This window comes from Neovison vison, chromosome 1, assembly GCF_020171115.1.
Source record: "Neovison vison isolate M4711 chromosome 1, ASM_NN_V1, whole genome shotgun sequence".
NCBI lineage: Eukaryota > Metazoa > Chordata > Mammalia > Carnivora > Mustelidae > Neogale > Neogale vison.
The window spans coordinates 115,562,075-115,581,923 of NC_058091.1; the positions used below are offsets into that span (position 1 = coordinate 115,562,075).

The following is a 19,849-nucleotide window of genomic DNA, read 5'->3' on the forward strand; positions in this document are numbered from 1 at the left end:
CTTGATAAAAGCTTGTTGAATTCCATTGCTTACCTATAACTTGTAGAACACTTTAAGATTAGTGGGTCTGAAGGAAAGAGCAATAATAATATTAGAACTATTTTGTGACATATCAAGAAAACTGAATGAAAGAGGATTTGAAGGTGGAGTTTCTGAAAAAGAAAATTATTCCTTTCGGGGTATAGGACTTGTAAACTAGACTATGTTAGCCTGAGAGACAATTATTAAGGAGAAAATTTGAGGGCTTTTTTTAAATGGACACAACTAGCATAATTAAAAATAGGGGGAGACATGAGAAGGCATATTCAAAGGAAGTGTGCAGCAGGAAGACAATGAATGCTAACTGCAGGATCTTGAAGTCGAGGAAAGCTTTGTGCAAAGAGGCCAGGAGAAATAGCTTGGCCATTTTGAAGGATAGAAATTGCCATAAATTTGCTGATAAAAAAATGTGCCTTAAATGGTGCAAGGTGTGGTCTGAGTTGGAAAGTCTCATATCAGCTAAAACAATAGCATAAATCATTTGTAAATCTGTGGAGTGAATGTTAAATCACATTACTATTGGAAGAGACCCCAGAAATCTTCTAAAGCTTAGGCCAAAAGCTTCAATTTCCTGATGAGGCCAGAGAGGAGGTTTAGTATAGTTCAGGCCAGTTCAGTTGGGTGCCTGTTCTGTGACAGATGCAATACTAGAGATTGGGCATATAAAGATGAAAAAAATACCAAAACTCTGTTCTCACCCTTGAACCAAGACAGGTGTATTAACAGATAAATTGAAAGCAAAATAAAATTATGATGAAAGCAGACAAGATTTATTATGGGATTAGAGAACTGAAGTCTGAGTCTAGCTTTGGGATGATAGGATCTGGTGCTCAAGAAAAACCCCTTGGGAGAGTTGACATCTGAAGTGGACCTTAAAAGAATTAACAGGAAGAAAAGAAGTGGGGTAGGGGACAGGTAGGGGGTATGGGCCACATACAGGCATTAAAGAGAATCATGTATTTGGGTAACTTTGAGCAATTCTGTGTTGGTGAGTTATAAAATGCAGAGTGAGGAGGGTGGATAGTGGGCTTGAGTAGTAATGAGGACTATGGCAGGCCTTGTCCAACATGCTGGTGGGCCTAGATGATGCACCGTAGTGATAGGGAAGCCTGTAGGGCTCCAACATTGCTGATTTATATTTCAGGTATCCTACTTTGGGGACAATAAATAAAAGTTCCCCATGCTTGAAACTTCCCTAGTCTGAGGAAATAGTGTCCTCTGAAGTAATTTCTCTCCTTCCTGGGCTGTGCTTCATGAAATTCCCCAGTGTGTAGGGGAGGTTGATTGAAGATTGACAAAGTGCCACTCATTGTCCATGCAATGGCTCAATTACTTTTTTGAGGTGAGAGTGGAGCAAGAGGGCTATATGGTGGGTCCTCTGCTTGGGCTTTTACTCTACTGGAGAGTACTCAGTTCTTTGGGGAAAGGCAATCCTCAATAGCACCCTCATCATGGGAGCCTCATGCCCTAAGGCCTGAACAGATCTTTGTGAAGAGACACCATACAGTCAGGGCACATAGACAGCTATGGAGACAGGCCGGCCTAGAAGATCTCCATAGTTCTGGACTTTGTATCTGTTGCTTCATCTACCCTAAACAATTCAAATGCCTCTTCCTAGTCAACTTCCTCCTGAGCTGGGGTAAATATATTTTTAAACCAGAGGGAATCAATGGCAGCGTGATCTATTGTGTTACTGTTTTCTTTGGCCTGCGTAGTAATGTGTGTGTGTGTGTGTGTGTGTGTGCATGTGTGTGTGTGTGTGCAAATGTGTGATGTTAAATTTGTTATCAATATTTTAAAAATTCTGAAATTTTATATAGAAATATGAATTTGGATTCACTTGGGAAAAAAAGGACAATCTGGAATTACAGGGATTGGTGACCTCATAGCAGTCCTCAAGACTGGAACAATTAGTTATCCTTACCCTACTCTTGCCCTGGTCTTATCAAGACCACTTTATTCTCCTTACTCTCCTTTTATCCATTTGCATAATCCATCCAGTCTCTGAAGATATTAGAGGCTCTGTCTCCTGATTAATTAAACCTCCCAAGTGCACCCCCAAGTAGAAATATATTTTGAGATAATATTATTGAAAAAGGAATGGAATTTTTAAAAAATCTCTTGATGTGCTAGATTTAGCTTTTTTCCCAAATAGTTGCTCTGTGTGTGTGTGTGTGTGTGTGTGTGTATATACATGGATGTAGATGTGTATATATGGATGTAGATGAATATTACTTATTGTTGGGATGACTCAGCATGTACTATCAGTTTGATTCCAATATTTCTTGCTCACAGTTTTAAGCAATGATAAATGTTGCTAGAAGAAGGAAATAGTGTATGAGAATAGAAGTTTTATTACAGCAATGTCATTCAATTCTTCCAGTGAATTCTGAACTATGTATGACTCGGTTAGTTCCTCTTCCAGTTGTGTCAAAGGCAGAGTATTCACCCCTTGATTTGCATACTTATTAAAATCATTTTTGAAACACCTATATCAATGTTACAAATTGTCCCTTTAACAATTTGAGATATTTTTATACCTCAATAAACACCATACTAAAAATCCAGATGAGGGGAGGAGTCAAGATGGTGGAGAAGTAGCAGGCTGAGATAACATCAGGTAGCAGGAGATCAGCTAGATAGCTTATCTAACCATTGAGAACACCTACAGATCCAATGGGAAATTGAAGAGAAGAAGAATAACAATTCTAGAAACAGAAAATTGATCACCTTCTGAAAGATAGGACCTGCGGAGAAGTGAATCCAAAGTGACAGGAAGATAGACTGCGGGGGGAGGGGCCGGCTCCTGGCAAGCGGCAGAGCAATGGAGCACAAAATTGGGACTTTTAAAAGTCGGCTCCACTGAGGGACATTGCTCCAGAGACTAAACCGGGGGGGGGGAAAGCCACGGGGGGATCAGCATAACCCCAGGTCCTGCGGGGTCACAGAAGGACCGGGTGTGTCTGAGTGTCGCAGAGCTCCCAGGTATTAGAGTGGGGAAGCCAGCTACAGCAACAAAGCCGAAGAGTGAACTCTCAACTCGGGCTTACCTTGAACCTGTCGCAGGCTGGGTGAGCTTGGAGTGTGGCCAGAGGCCATGGAGATGGAAGCGACCAGGCACCTTTCACCAAGTGCTAGTGATTGAGCGCTTTCCTCCAAGCACAACCAGAGGCCAGGGAGATGGGGCCGGTTGGGTCCTTTTCTCTGAGGGAGCACTGAGGAGTGGGAATCTGAGCTCTCAGCTCTTCTGGGCCAGAGATCTTCATTTCTGCCATCTTCATTCCTGTCCTCCAGAATTCTACGGAAAGCACTAAGGGAACAAAAGCTCCCAAAAGCAAACCCGAACGGATTACTTAGCCCAGCCCCTGGTAAGGGCAGTGCAATTCCGCCTGGGGCAAAGACACTTGAGAATCACTACAATAGGCCCTTCCCCCAGAAGATCAATAAGAAACCCAGCCCAGACCGACTTCACTCACCAAGGAGAACAGCAGAATTCCAGAAGAGGAGAAAGCAAATCTTATCTGGACAAAATGACAAGGCAGAAAAACTCACCACAAGAAAAAGAGCAAGAGGCAGTACCAAAGGCTGGGGACCTGATCAATACAGACATTGGTAATATGACAGATCTAGAGTTCAGAATGACGATTCTCAAGGTTCTAGCTGAGCTTGAAAAAGGCATAGAAGATATTAGAGAAAAACTCCCCGGAGAGATAAAAGCCCTTTCTGGAGAAATAAAAGAACTAAAATATAACCAAGTTGAAATAAAAAAAGCAAATAATGAGGTGCAATAAAAAATAAGCAGTAAGCTCTTACTGCTAGGTTAAATGAGGCAGAAGAAGACCAAATGACAGAGAATAAAGAAGCTGAGCCAAAGAGAGACAAACAAATACTAGATCATGAGGAGAGAATTTAGGAGATAAGTGACACCATAAGACAACAGAACATTAGAATAAATGGGATTCCAGACGAGGAAGAAATAGAGAGGGGAGCAGAAGGTATACTGGAGAGAATTATTGGAGAGAATTTCCACAATATGGCAAAGGGAACAAGCATCAAAATTCAGGAGGTGCAGAGAACTCCCCTAAAAATCAATAAGAATAGGTCCACACCCCATCACCTGATGGTAAAATTTACAAGTCTTACAGAGTCCATAGTCTGAGGGGTTTGAAGTGGCGGGGGGGGTGGGAGGTTGGGGTACCAGGTGGTGGGTATTATAGAGGGCACGGCTTGCATGGAGCACTGGGTGTGGTGAAAAAATAATGAATACTGTTTTTCTGAAAACAAATAAATTGGAAAAAAGAAAAAAAAATTTACAAGTCTTAGCGACAAAGAGAAAATCCTGAAAGCAGCCCAGGAAAAGAAGTCTGTAACATACAATGGTAAAAATATTAGATTGGCATCAGACTTATCCACAGAGATCTGGCAGGCCAGAAAGAGCTGGCATGATATATTCAGAGCACTAAATGAGAAAAACATGCAGCCAAGAATACTATATCCAGTTAGGCTATCATTGAAAATAGAAGGAGAGATAAAAAGCTTCCAGGACAAACAAAAACTAAAAGAATTTGCAAACACCAAACCAGCTCTACAGGAAATATTGCAAGTGGTCCTCTAAGCAAAGGGAGAGCCTAAAAGTAGTAGATCAGAAAGGAACAGAGACAATATACAGTAACAGTCACCTTACAGGCAATACAGTGGCACTAAATTCCTATCTCTCAATAGTTACCCTGAATGTTAATGGGCTAAATGCCCCAATCAAAAGACACAGGGTATCAGAATGGATAAAAAAACAAAACCCATCTATATGTTGCCTACAAGAACTCATTTTAAACCTGAAACACCTCCAGATTTAAAGTGAAGGGGTGGAAAACAATTTACCATGCTAATGGACATCAGAAGAAAGATAGGGTGGCAATCCTCATATCAGATCAATTATATTTTAATCCAAAGACTATAATAAGAGATGAGGAAGGACACTATATCATACTCAAAGGGTCTGTCCAACAAGAAGACCTAACAATTTTAAATATCTATGCCCCTAACATGGGAGCAGCCAACTATATAAACCTATTAATAACAAAATCAAAGAAACACATCAACAATAATACAATAACAGTAGGGGACTTTAATACTCCCCTCACCGAAATGGACAGATCACCTAAGCAAAAGATCAACAAGGAAATAAAGGCCTTAAATAACACACTGGACCAGATGGACATCACAGATATATTCAGAACATTCCATCCCAAAGCAACAGAATATACATTCTTATCTAGTGCACATGGAATATTCTCCAGAATAGACCACATCCTGGTCATAAATCAGGTCACAACTGGTATCAATATCAGACCACAATTATCTGAAGCTAGAACTCAATCACAAGAGGAAATTTGGAAAGAACCCAAATACATGGAGACTAAACAGCATCCTTCTAAAAAATGAATGGGTCAACAGGAAATTAAAGAAGAATTTAAAAACTTCATGGAAACAAATAATAATGAAAACACAACGGTTCAAAATCTGTGGGACACAACAAAGGCAGTCCTGAGAGAAAAATATATAGCAGTACAAGCATTTCTCAAGAAACAGAAAGGTCTCAAATACACAATCTAACCCTACGTCTAAAGGAGCTGGAGAAAGAACAACAAAGAAAGCCTAAACCCAGCAGGAGAAGAGAAATCATAAAGATCAGAGCAGAAATCAATGAAATAGAAACTAAAAAAAAGAAAAAAACAATAGAACAAATCAACAAAATTAGGAGCTGGTTTTTGAAAGAGTTAATATTGACAAACTCCTGGCCAGACTTATCAAAAAGAAAAGAGAAAGGATCCAAATAAATAAAATCATGAATGAAAGCGGAGAGATCACAACCAACACCAAAGAAATACAAACAATTATAAGAACATACTATGAGCAACTCTACGCCAACAAATTCAACAATCTGGAAGAAATGGATACATTTATAGGGACATATAAACTACCACAACTGAACCAGGAAAAGATAGAAAACTTGAACAGACCCATAACCAGTAAGGAGATTGAAACAGTCATCAAAAATCTCCAAACAAACAAAAGCCCAGGGCCCGATGGTTTCCCGGGGGAATTCTACCAAAGTTTAAAGAAGAATTAATTTCTATTGTCCTGAAACTGTTCCAAAACATAGAAATGGAAGGAAGACTTCCAAACTCATTTTATGAGGCCAGCATCACCTTGATCCCAAAACCAGACAAGGATCCCACCAAAAAAGAGAACTACAGACCAATATCCTTGATGAACACAGATGTGAAAATTCTCACCAAAATACTGGCCAATAGGATCCAACAGTACATTAAAAGGATTATTCACCATTATCAAGTGGGATTTATTCCAGGGCTGCAAGTTTGGTTCAACATCTGCAAATCAATCAATGTGATACAAAACATTAAAAAAGAAAGGATAAGAACCATATGATACTCTCAATAGATGCTGAAAAAGCATTTGACAAAGTGCAGCATCCCACCCTGATCAAAACTCTTCAAAGTGTACAAATAGAGGGCACATACCTCAATATCATCAAAGCCATCTATGAAAAACCCACCACAAATATCATTCTCAATGGAGAAAAACTGAAAGCTTTTCCACTAAGGTCAGGAACATGGCAGGGATGTCTATTATCACCACTGCTATTCAACATAGTACTAGAAGTCCTAGCCTCAGCAATCAGACAACAAAAAGAAATTAAAGGCATCCAAATTGTCAAAGAAGAAGTCAAACTATCACTCTTTGCAGATGATATGTGGAAAACCCAAAAGACTCCACTCCAAAACTGCTAGAACTTGTACAGGAATTCAGTAAAGTGTCAGGATATAAAATCAATGCACAGAAATCAGTTGCATTTCTTTACACTAACAACAAGACAGAAGAAAGAGAAATGAAGGAGTCAATCCCATTTACAGTTGCACCCAAAACCATAAGATACCTAGGAATAAGCCTAACCAAAGAGGCAAAGAATCTATACTCAGAAAACTATAAAGTACTCATGAAAGAAATTGAGGAAGACACAAAGAAATGGAAAAATGTTCCATGCTCTTGGATTGGAAGAACAAATATTGTGAAAATGTCTATTCTATGTAAAGCAATCTACACATTTAATGCAATCCCTATCAAAATACCATCCATTTTTTCAAAGAAATAGAACAAACCATCCTAAAATTTATATGGAGCCAGAAAAGACCTCGAATAGCCAAAGGAATATTAAAAAAGAAAACCAAAGTTAGTGGCATCACAATTCCAGACTTCAAGCTCTATTAGAAAGTTTTCATCATCAAGACAGCATGGTACTGGCACAAAAACAGACACAAAGATCAATGGAACAGAATAGAAAGCCCAGAAATAGACCCTCAACTCTATGGTTAACTAATCTTTGACAAAGCAGGAAGGAATGTCCAATGGAAAAAAGACAGCCTCTTCAACAAATGGTGCTGGGAAAATTGGACAGCCACATGCAGAAGAATGAAATTGGACTATTTCCTTACACCACACACAAAAATAGACTCCAAATGGAATAAGGACCTCAATGTGAGAAAGGAATCCATCAAAATCCTTGAGAAGAACACAGGCAGCAACTTCTTCGACCTCAGCTGCAGCAACATCTTCCTAGGAACATCGCCAAAGGCAAGGGAAACAAGGGCAAAAATAAACTATTGGGATTTCATCAAAATCAAAAGCTTTTGCACAGCAAAGGAAACAGTGAACAAAACCAAAAGACAACTGACAGAATGAGAGAAGATATTTGCAAATGACATATCAGATAAAGGGCTAGTATCCAAAATCTATAAAGAGCTTAGCCAACTCAACACCCAAAGAACAAATAATCCAATCAAGAAATGGGCAGAGGACATGAACAGACATTTCTGCAAAAAAGACACCCAGATGACCAACAGACAGATGAAGAAATGCTCCACATCACTTGGCATCAGGGAAATACAAATCCAAACCACAATGAGATACCACCTCACACCAATCAGAATGGCTAAAATTAACAAGTCAAGAAATGACAGATGCTGCTGAGGATGCAGAAAGAGGGGAACCCTCCTACACTGTTGGTGGGAATGCAAGCTTGTGCAACCACTCTGGAAAACAGTGTGGAGGTTCCTCAAAAAGTTGAAAATAGAGCTACCCTATGACCCAGCGATTGCACTGCTGGGTATATATCCTAAAGATACAAATGTGGTGCTCCGAAGGGGCACATGCACCCAAATATTTACAGCAGCAATGTCCACAATAGCCTAACTATGGAAAGAACCTAGATGTCCATCAAGAGATGAATAGATAAAGAAGATGTGGCATATATACACAATGGAATACTATGCAGCCATCAAAAGAAATGAAATCTTGCCATTTGCAATGATGTGGATGGAACTAGAGGGTATTATGCTCAACGAAATAAGCCAATCGGAGAAAGACAATGATCATATAATCTTCCTGATATGAGGAAGTGGAGATGCAATATGGGGAGTTTGGGGAGTAGGAAATGAAAAAATGAAAGAAGATGGGATCAGGAGGGAGACAAACCATAAAAGACTCAATCTCAAAAAACAGACTGAGGGTTGTTGGGGGGTGGGGGACAGGAGAGGGTGGTAGGGATTGGACATTGGGGAGGGTATGTGCTATGGTGAGTGCTGTGAAATGTGTAAACCTGGTGATTCACAGACCTGTACCCCTGGGGATAAAAATATGTTATATGTTTATTTAACTAAATTAATTAATTAATTAAAAAATCCAGATGAGTGAGGAGTGGATATTTTTCTTTCAAAAGAGTGTGTGTGGAAAAGCCATCTTGAAAGGAGGCTCCTTGAGTCTCAGACAAATCAGCTGGGAAGAGGAGGCAACAGATACGTAGAAGTTGCAGCATCAGAATGGACTCCCTTAGAGCCATCCTTGCACGGATATTCCTTAGAAAATCTTCGGATACCTCAGGACTACATCTAAGTTAGTTTGAAGTTTTCTTTTCTTTTCTTTTTTTTTTTTAAGATTTTATTTATTTATTTGACAGAGATCACAAGAGGGCAGAGAGGCAGGCAGAGAGAGAAGAAGGGAAGCCGGCTGCCTGCCAAGCAGAGAGCTCACTGAGGGGTTTGATCCCAGAACCCTGAGATCTTGACCTGGAGCCGAAGGCAGAGGCTTAACCCACTGAATCACCCAGGCACCCCTGAAGGCTTCTTTTAAATCAAGTATTTTCTTTAAACCTCTTTACCCTGAATGCCAGAAGTTACAAAGTGCATCTAGGAAATGTTTAGGGAAAGCTTATTTTAGGTATTATTTTCAGGAAAGCTCTAATTGTTGATTTTCGTTGCTATTATATTTTTGTTAGGTGCAGTTATTTTTCTTTTTGCCAGTTGGTATTTGCTTTATGTTACCAAACTTTCTTTCTTTCAGAGTTGTGTTTACTCTTCACTCATATAATAGCACACAGAAGCCTGACAGATGAAGCAATAATCACTATTTCCTAATCAACTCTCTCCTAGCAGGTGTATAGCTATGACAATAGCACTTGGAAGGGACAGGCTTCTTAATCAGGAAGGCAATATGACCTTCCTTGTTTTTATGCTGGTAGTGTCTCATAGGCATCATGTTTCCTTTTCAGAGTTTTAACTTCTAGATTCTTAGTTTCAAAATTGAAATTTTTTTTTTAATCTTAAAACCTAAAAAGCATCACCTAGTATGTTTAGTATCCCATGAATGTGTGTGTGTGTGTGTGTGTGTGTGTGTGTGTAATGGACAGAGGGGGACTTCTTTTTACAATACCAACATGACTGTATTGTTGGTTGAACACTGAGTTCTGTATATGTGGAAAGAAATCATGATACAAATACTATTTGCTGAAAGTGACTTAGATAAATGAAGGAGAAAGTAAAATTTTAAGTACAGCTAGAAATAAAGATATTATTCTATACCTGTCATCATGAAAAAACTAGGAGTTCAGGATGTGGGTAATAATTTATAAAGAGAGAAGTAGAATAAGAAAATAGAGTCTTTATCTCCCCAATATTACAAGAGAAAGAAAAAATAAAAAATGTATTTCCTCTTTTCTGAAATACTTATGCATTGGAGAATACCCAGATTTATTTTCTATCCAGTAGAGAGCAGTCAAAGCCCATGATGCTCTTGTAAACTCCATGCCTCAGAATTCCAGGCACAGGACTGTTCACACTGTATCATCTCATCCACGTTCTAGCTGAGTAAGGGCCTACTAGAACACTGGCCCAGTTTCCTGTATACCACATTCCTCCTCACACTTGTCCTTTGTATTAAATAAAGCACATCTATAAATTCATGTGGAAGTTTATTTGCACACCCATGAAGACATATGTTGAGCTTGTGGTCAGTTACTTTACACATCTGATAGGAGCACACACCATGGCGTTAGAATTTGTTAACACAGGGACAAGGTCAAGGCATGAAGAGTTGGGTAAGCTTAGAATTCCTGGAAAGAATACCCTAACTCAAGTGCCCCAGACAGTGAAGCCTTGTAGTTACCAACAGCTAGTGTATGACACCTTCATGGCAATAGTAGTGACAGATCTTTGACTGGTAGACAAGCCAAGGAAAAATGAAACTAAGAATCACAAAGAGAAGATCAGGTGGTGTGTTGGAATGTGCATGTGCGGCTCACCAAACTTCATTTTCGCTTTCATCATTTCTGCTTTTCAGAAAGAGCATATTCCCAGAAAATAGTTCTGAAGGAGGGCTGCCACAGACATCGCCTTGAAAATGTGCATATTGTCCTATACTCTGATTAACCTCACTGACAGAAACCGGTCTGTAACTGAGTAAGTGCACCTGGAAATGAAGAATGAAGTGTATTAAGATAGTGTTAAAATGAAAAGTTTTAACACACATATATATGTGGGCCTTGAGAAAACCTATTCATCTTTCCTCTTTATAAAATTAATGTGCATTGAAGATAGATTCATAGAGTGCATTAAAATACTTCTTCGTTTATGCTCTAGTGACATTATTGATCTGTCATCGTAGGGCATAGAGTTTAAGGTAATTTTTTTTTTTTCCCCAGTAGTGGTGTTGCCACAGATGGCTGCATCCTGTGATTTGGCCATCCTCACAACCGAAGTCATACACTTTAATTGGTAGATCAGAATTAGGTATGTAATTTGTGGCCATGAAGTAGACTGGAACTAATTACCTCACATGCGGTGAGCTTGAATGTCAGCCTAATCAGCTAGACTTTTGCCAGCTGAACTAGTATATCACAGGGACCATTGTTACAGATGATTTGTTACCACTGTTAATGAAGTCTTGTACTTTTCTTTCTTTTTTTTAAGATTTTATTTATTTATTTGACAAACCAAGATCACAAGCAGGCAGAGAGGCAGGCAGAGAGAGAGAAGGAAGCAGGCTCCCTGCTGAGCAGAGAGCCCGATGCGGGGGTTGATCCCAAGACCCTGGGATCATGACCTGAGCTGAAGGCAGAGGCTTAAACCCACTGAGTCACCAGATGCCCCAAGTCTTGTATATTTCTTTAAAATGTATGCATTCATTGAAATTCAAACTTGTGTTGCTAATAAATTAAAAATAAGTTTGAATTTGGTAGTAATATTTTCCTTAAGGTATCAAGATTCCTCAACAAATGTTACAAGAACTAGTATTGTTTTTAAAGATTTTATTTATTCATTTGGGAGAGAGAGAGAGAGAGCATGCGCAGGGAAAGGAGCAGAGGGAGAGAGAGAAGCAGGCTCTCCTCTGAGCAGGGATCCTGATACGGGTCTTGATCCTAGGACCAAGATCATAACTTGAACCAAAGGCAGAAGGTTAACTGACTGAGCCACCCAGGCATCCTAGAACTAGTTTCTGAGTAAGTTCGCAGATACCTTTTTCTATCTATTATGAAATTTAATAAAAGTTTCATTTCCTTGAGTAGTGTTTATGAATTAAAAACGATGACTTTTTGGGACGCTGGGTGACACAGTCTGTTAAGCATCATGATCCCAAGGGTCCTGGGATTGAGTCTCATGTGAGGCTCCTTGCACAGCAGGGAACCTGCTTCTCCTTTTGCCTGCTCTGCCTGCCACTTGCCCTGCTTGTGTGCATGCACGTGTGTTCTCTCTCTCTCTGACAAATAAATAAAATCTTTAATAAAATGACTTTTTAAAATTATAATTCAGTCATACTCTAACTGGATTAGTAACCAGATTAATTTTTTTTTAGAAACAATAAGAGATACATGTCATCATGCCTCCTTGTGTCTACACTTGAATGAGACTATGTAGTGTAGTGACAAGAACTGGGAATTCGGAGTTAGGAGATCTGGAATAAAGTCCTTTATGTTCTCAACATGCCATACTTTCCACTGCACATATCCAGTACCTATATAAATAGGACAGATTTGCTCCTAAGTATCAGTGACAAGAGATGGGTTTGGTAAGCTTTAGGTCCCTGACAGCCACATAATTTACATCAGCTCACAACATACTCTTTGATTTGGATGATGGATATTTTGTCCTGACTTGTTCAGAATATTCTAAACATGAAACCTCAGAATGAGTCCTATAGCCCCTTTAGCCCCTATTTCCAGATTATTGCCCTAAGCCATTTCCACAGAGAAGTAATTCTGAGGGCAAAAGTAATGATAGAGTTCAGGCTTTGAGACAGAGATAAGGACTAGAGCCAAAAAGACATTTCAAATAGAAAGGCTGGGTAGGTTTGGTACATGGGAGAACACATGGCACAGTGAGAGGAAAAGACAAAAGATGATTGCACATTTTTGGGTTATTGAAAGGAACCATTTTTTGGAGAAGAGAGATGAATCCTACTGTGGACATTGGGAAGACTGACTGGTCCTAAGGTATCTTAGAGAAAATGTTCTTAGCTTTCTTTAGATGTGGATTGAAATGATGGTCAGAGATTACAATTGGAGACATAGATTTAAGTGTAGTTGAGAAATAGCTTTGCTCATCCTTATCTTTTCTTTTACTAACATACTTAAAATTCTCTTTGTTCCTATGACAACAGTGGGAGTTGGAATTTTTGTCATTACTTTTAGTTTAATATCTTGCAGTGTTTCAATGATTAACGATGTTCTCTGGAAATGAGGCCTCCTACACCTGACCATGTATATGTCCACAGATGATTCAGGAAGCATGTTTCCATCCCTTTCAGGTAGGCTGTGTTGTTTTTTTCTATCCTCAGAAGTTTTATGAAGCTTTACGGTATGTCTGGCTCATACTGGAAGTCTGATGAGAATAAAATTCAAGAAAAACCTAAACAAATCTCTTTTACACATTGTATAGACATAGCAACAAGATAAATTAACATATAATGTATTATTTGTTTCAGGGGTCCAGGTCTGTGAATCACCAGTCTTATGCAATTCACAGCACTCACCATAGCACATACCCTCCCCAATGTCCATCACCGAGCCACCCTATCCTTGCCCTCTCCACCACCCACAGCAGCCCTCAGTTCATTTCCTGAGATTAAGAGTCTCTTATGATTTGCCTCTCTCCCTGGTCCCATCTTGTTTCATTTTTCCCTCCTTTTCCCCCATGAACTGCCTCTCAGATTCCTCATATCAGAGAGATCATAGGATAATTGTCTTTCTCTGATTGACTTATTTCGCTTAGCATAATATCCTCTAGTTCCATCCACGTCATTGCAAATGGGAAGATTTCATTTCTTTTGATGGATGCATAGTATTCCATTGTGTTTATATACCACATCTTCTTTATCCATTCGTCAGTTGATGGACATCCAGGTTCTTTCCATAGTTTGGCTGTTGTGTACATTATTGCTATAAACATTCAGGTGAATGTACCCCATTGGATCACTACATTTGTATCTTTAGTACCCCGTAGTGATTGCTGGGTCATAGGGTAGCACAAACAAAATAATTTTAAAGATTTTGTAAGAGTAGTTTATGTTACCACCCAGATGTAATTATATTTAATCTCTGGGAGCCTATAGTTTGCATTAAATGGAATTTTGCATTTAAAAGAATAGTTTATTCTTTCCAGCAGATATTTGATGAGCACTACTGTATTATAAGTCGATTTCTAGGAACTAGGGAAATAGTGTAGAGTAAGATGGATGACACACTAATTTATATACCAGGGGGATAGAGAGGCAAAAATACATTGAACCAATAAATGAAAGGTGATTTTATTTGCCTATTTTTTAAATTTATTTATTTGTGAGAGAGAAAGCAAGAGAGAGAGAGGCAGAGAGAGAGGGAGAGAGAATCTCAAGCAGACTCTGGACTGAGCATGGAGCTGGACCCATGGCTCAATCTCATGACCTTGAGATCACGACCTAAGCTGAAGCTGAGAATTGGCTGCTTAGCTGACTGCTCTACCCACACACCCCTGGAAGATGATTTTAGATAGATTTAAGGTTATGAAGACTAGAAAATGGGGTATTGAAATAGAGAGTTTAAGGATATCAGGCTTAATTCAAAATGGGTAGTCAATTAGGTGGTGATTTTTGCATTTGGAGCTGAAAGACAAGAATATATTAATAATGTGAAGACATGGGGTTGGCATTCCAGGGGGGGTGGTGAAGAGTAAGTGCAGACTCCAAGGTGGAGACAAACTTGGTCGTTCAAGGAACATAAAGTAGGACAATGTGGCTGGGGTGGGTGGAGAAGAAGAGAGGCAAGAAGTGTGGTTGGAGAGGTAGTCAGAGATAGTCAGGTATGCCCGTGGGCCATGGCAGATGATACGGATTTTATTCCTAGTGCAATGGGAATTTATGAAGAAGAGTGAAATGTAGCAATTCTAATTAACCATTCTTTTTGTAATACTATTATTTTTCAGTATGTGGGCATCTACCTTTTTATTTTAATAAAACGTTAAAAAGTTTCTGTGTTCTTGGGGCGCCTGGGTGGCTCAGTGTGTTAGGCCGCTGCCTTCGGCTGGGGTCATGATCTCAGGGTACTGGGATCGAGTGCCGCATTGGGCTCTCTGCTCAGTGGGGAGCCTGCTTCCCTTCCTCTCTCTCTGCCTGCCTCTCTGCCTACTTGTGATCTCTCTCTGTCAAATAAATAAATAAAATCTTTAAAAAAAAAAGTTTCTGTGTTCTTGAATTTTTATGTTAGAGCATTCCAACATGAGGGTAGAAATATACATATTCTAGTGTATTAAAGGTATGCAAGAAATGTAACTGAGTCAGTGTCCTCACAGACAATATAGGCTTGTACTTAATTTCTAATATTTTGTTGACCCAGTGAGACTGTGTGGGACACAGTTCATCTCACCAGACAGTTCATCTAGTACCATAAAGACAGAACTAGGTCAAGGTTAAAACATGTTTTCATTAAATGGTGTATTGTTGACTAATCTCTCTCAAACATCCAAAGCCATGGGTGTTTTTAAACTATAATCTGAACCTGAATGTGAATTAAAATATTTTTTTTAAAGCTGACTCCTGAATTGTTGGGAAAACTTCATTTCAGTATTTTTATTTAATTTCACTTCATTCAAATGAACTCTAATATGGTTTCTGCAAATGATAAGACAATATCTTCCCCTTGGAAAACCAACAACAAAAACACCACTTTGCTCAGAACAGCGTGAATGGAACCCTAAAGGTGAAAATTATAGTGAGACCAATCAGACAAGAAAGATATCATACATAATGTCTCCTGAGATTCATCTGCTAAGTTTGAAGTTTTGTTCCATATGTGTGTGTGTGTGTGTGTGTGTGTTCAGTGCTCTTCATTCTCAGTAGTTATGTTCTATAAAATTGCTGTGGACACTGAATTGGTGAATACTAAACCATTGCTCCCAGGCAAAATTCAAGGTTAAGATCCCAGGGGCTTCTGACTACATTTTTTTTTTTTGTCAGCTGATCAATAGATAATCTTGTTTTATGTGTCTTTCTATCTAGATACCTCATTCAATATATATTATCCATTAATTAACACTGAATTCAGAGCCAACAGCATGAAGTTTTCCCAACACACCCACATTTTCTCTGTAAGGTACATTCCCAGTCTTTTTGCATTTGAGAACACTAGACAGCTCTTCTTCACTATTCTTGGAGTACATTTTTAAAACAAGATTTTATTTATTTATTTGAAAAAGTGGGGTATGGGTATAGCATGGAGCTTAGTCTCACAAATCTGAAATCATAACCTAAGTTGGAATAAAGAGTCAGACGTGTAACCCACTGAACCACCCAGATGCCCCATGGTGACTGTTTTAAACAGCAAAATCCTTATGTTATAGCACAAAATTATAAAAAAAATAGCACTAAATAGACTGTGAAGAGGACACTTGTTTATATAGTGTGAGAACTAAAACAAGAAGGCAGGGAAGATACTCATACTCAATCTCACCTGGGAATGTGTACATTGGGCAACTCAAATGTGTTCTCACTCTGCTCCTGTCTGTAAAAGAGGGCAAAAGTACAGAATGGGGAGGAGGAGTATTCATTTTGCTACTACAAATAAGTTTTAGAGAGAAGATGAATTCACAAATACAGAACTCTTTTTTTTTTAAAAGGTTTTATTTATTTGAGAAAGAGTGAGTATGTGTGTGTAAATGGGGAGGGACAGAGAGGGAGAGAGAGAATCTCAAGGAGACTCCATGCTGAACAGGGAGTCCTGTACAGGGCTCGATTTCATGACCCTGAGATCATGACCTGAGCTGAAACCAAGAGTAGGACCCTTAACTGACTAAATGACCCAGGTGCTCCTACAAACACGGAATTCTTAAATAATGAGGATTGATTGTATATACATATACATATATGATTTTTTTTATTATATCTGTTTTCATTAGCATAATGTGGGGGAAAAATATATATTTTTTAAAGATTTTATGTATTTATTTGACAGAGAGAAATCACAAGTAGATGGAGAGGCAGGCAGAGAGAGAGGGAAGCAGACTCCCTGCTGAGCAGAGAGCCCGATGCGGGACTCGATTCCAGGACCCGGAGATCATGACCTGAGCCGAAGGCAGCGGCTTAACCCACTGAGCCACCCAGGTGCCCCGGGAAAAATCTTTTTGTTTGACTTTTTGTATCTCATTTTCCAAGATAATGTATCTCATTTTCCACTGATAATGATTGTGATAAATACCATCTCAGGGTAGTCTTTCCTCTTTACCTGGAAACTGACATTTTATTTTTTTCTACTCAAAGTGAAAAGTGTCAGCCAGTGAAAGAATACCCAGAAGGTGTTAGTTCCCATCAGCAAATGCACAAAGCATGCTATTATGTTTTCTCTCATAACCTGGAAGAGAAATTCAGAAATAGCTCAAATAGATTTTTCCAGCAAGAAATGGGAACACATTGATTTATGAGTCCCCATCCACAACTATTGAGGATATAATGCAACTGAAGACAACTTGCTTTTTAACTTGGTGGTTATTTTTTCTCTTGAAATACAAATATGATTTCATCCTCTATAAATCAATAGAAGTGTGGGCTGGTTATTTTTTTTAAGCTTCGTAAAAAGGAAATTGCATCATAATAGCAGTCTTCAGATAAATAAGAACCACTGTCAGCATTTAAACCACAAATGGGATATCAAGACTTTAAATTATTGTTTTTAGATCATTGTAAAGTTATGAAAAATATTTGGGATGATCCAAACCAAAAATATACAAATAATTCTAGAAAACTACATATTCAATTGTTTTTATTTGGGCAGTATATGGAAACATTCTTAGGAAGAAATAAGTTGTTGGAAACATGTAATTTTGACTTATAAATTTGCAAATTAAAGTCAACAAGAACATAACAGCAAAACATAACTCATTCTTTGGAAAAGACCAACATGTTGTAGGACTACTTGAATAGGAAGCTGGCACCTAAAGCATGATGTGCTGAAAGGAACATTGACTGTTAGAGAGGGGGATTCCAGGCGCAACTCTGCTACTAATTAATGGTATGTACTTGGACCTAACATTTAGCTCCTCAGATTATGGCTTTCTAGCAGTCAAATGTGGAGTCTGGACAACAGGATTTCTAATATCTCAGCTCTAAAAGTTTCTGAGACTCTAGTACAAAATATCTATAATTTATGTTTATATAATAAACATTTGTTTATTTGAATTCTAGAATATTGTTCAATAATTCATTATGAATAAAATAAAATAATAGAGTCATTGTAAAAAAAAAAAAGCTTTGGCTGTGGCAATTATATAATTTGTCATAAAACCAGAGCATTTTAGAGAGGGATGCTAAAATAATTAAAAATATATTAGTTTTTGAGGTTAACTAACTACACATATATGTATTCATCTACTAACAAATTGTTATTATATTAGTTGATCTTTTTCAAAAACTATGTTAAAAATCAATATTCTTTTAAAAAATAACAGTACACAAAAGCAAGGTAAAATAATTCTTCTGCTTATTTTAATTTAAAAAATAGCATAAGTAGAATAGTTATTCCTTTTCCATCTTTAAGAACTTCAATGAGTTTTATTTTAATCTGTATCTATCTCTAATACCATGTCATTGGTATTTTCCCATGAAAGTATTTGTTATTGCAATACCTTTTTTCATGACATTGCATGAAATCTTGCTCAAAGTTAACATTTTATACTCAACAAACCTGAAAAGGTTTTTTACATTAGACTTTGCTCTGCATAATCTTCTTAATTGAGAAACATTTTCTCTACAGATGGATGCTAAGTCACTCAGAAACTTCATAGCAAATTCTTGCTAAATACAGAATATTCTTATTTCTATTTTTTAATTGAAATGTGTAAATATTTCAACCCAAATATTTTCATAGAAACTGGTTTTTATTTTAAACTTTTATTTAATTTCCACAATAAATATTTTTAAAGAAAAATTATCAAAATGCATGTCTCTATTTATAATCCTTTGATTTTCTGTCAAATTTAGATGCTGCAAAATCATAAGAATATACATATATCCAGCTAAATATAAGAACTGTATCGAAAGATTTCTCCCACGTCAAGATATTCCACAGAGTAATTACAAAATTTCAAAATAAACATTTTGTGCATTTTTGAGTTGTCATCATTCAATTGATTCAGTTCCTCCTGTGCTTTAATAGGGAGAAATTTTGATGTCTTTCCAATTACAACACTGTTTTTCAATAAATGCAATTGATTAAAATCTTTAAATTCTATTTGTTTTGTTCCATCTGTTGAATGATTTGATGAAAGATTTCTAACTAAATTTGAACACAATGTAATAGAAATACAAAGGACTCATTTGCTAAATCGTTCATTTGAATTGTAGGATACACTCATCTTTAGAATAATTCTTCAAAGTTCTGAACATTTTAAAAATCTAACTGATAATAGGTAAGAAAAAATAAAAGCACTTTTTGCCATGCTGGAGGAAAAATTTTTGTTTTGTATTCATTATCTGCTTTGTAAAAAAATTTTGAGGTAAAATTACTCTGTGAAATATATAAAAATGACACAAATTTTAACAACTACAGTTTGTGTTTAGGCTGACAGACTCTTGTTTGAGGACAATTGTAAATTGGGACTCTGTTGCAATCAATTCTAGGTATATTTCTCTTGCTTTTGCTTTTTAGTAAGAAAATATTTTTTGTGTCATTATGCTCTGCTCCAACAAAATTAATTTTTGTATTTCTACCACAGAAAAAAATGATTTTATCTTCTGTGTTAATATTTTTAAATGAACTTACAATAGCATTTATAATGATAATATCAGAAAGTTTACCTTTAATAGAATACATTTTTAAGTACATTGTTTTTACTCCATGATGACACTAATCATTTTTAAAACATTTATGATTTATCTATCTGTAAAGGTTTTCCTTCCACTAATGGAGCTGAGACATTAACAGCAGTTGTTTCAATTT

The 19,849-nt window shown here is 37.6% G+C and overlaps 1 long non-coding RNA gene across 3 annotated transcripts in view; it reads left to right on the forward strand.

Moving 5' to 3' along the window:
• The window catches only part of LOC122909958, a 49,436-nt gene extending 32,536 nt beyond the window's left edge, over nucleotides 1-16,900 (forward strand). Inside the window, exons 4-6 of one of the 3 annotated variants that reach the window (XR_006385201.1) lie at nucleotides 10,732-10,850; nucleotides 13,094-13,194; nucleotides 16,871-16,900. This is a non-coding gene — a long non-coding RNA (uncharacterized LOC122909958). Of the gene's footprint in view, nucleotides 1-10,731; nucleotides 11,023-13,093; nucleotides 13,374-16,870 lie in introns of those variants that run through there. The other 2 variants (XR_006385199.1, XR_006385198.1) reach the window with 2 other exon arrangements.
• The last annotated feature ends 2,949 nt before the right edge of the window (nucleotides 16,901-19,849 follow it).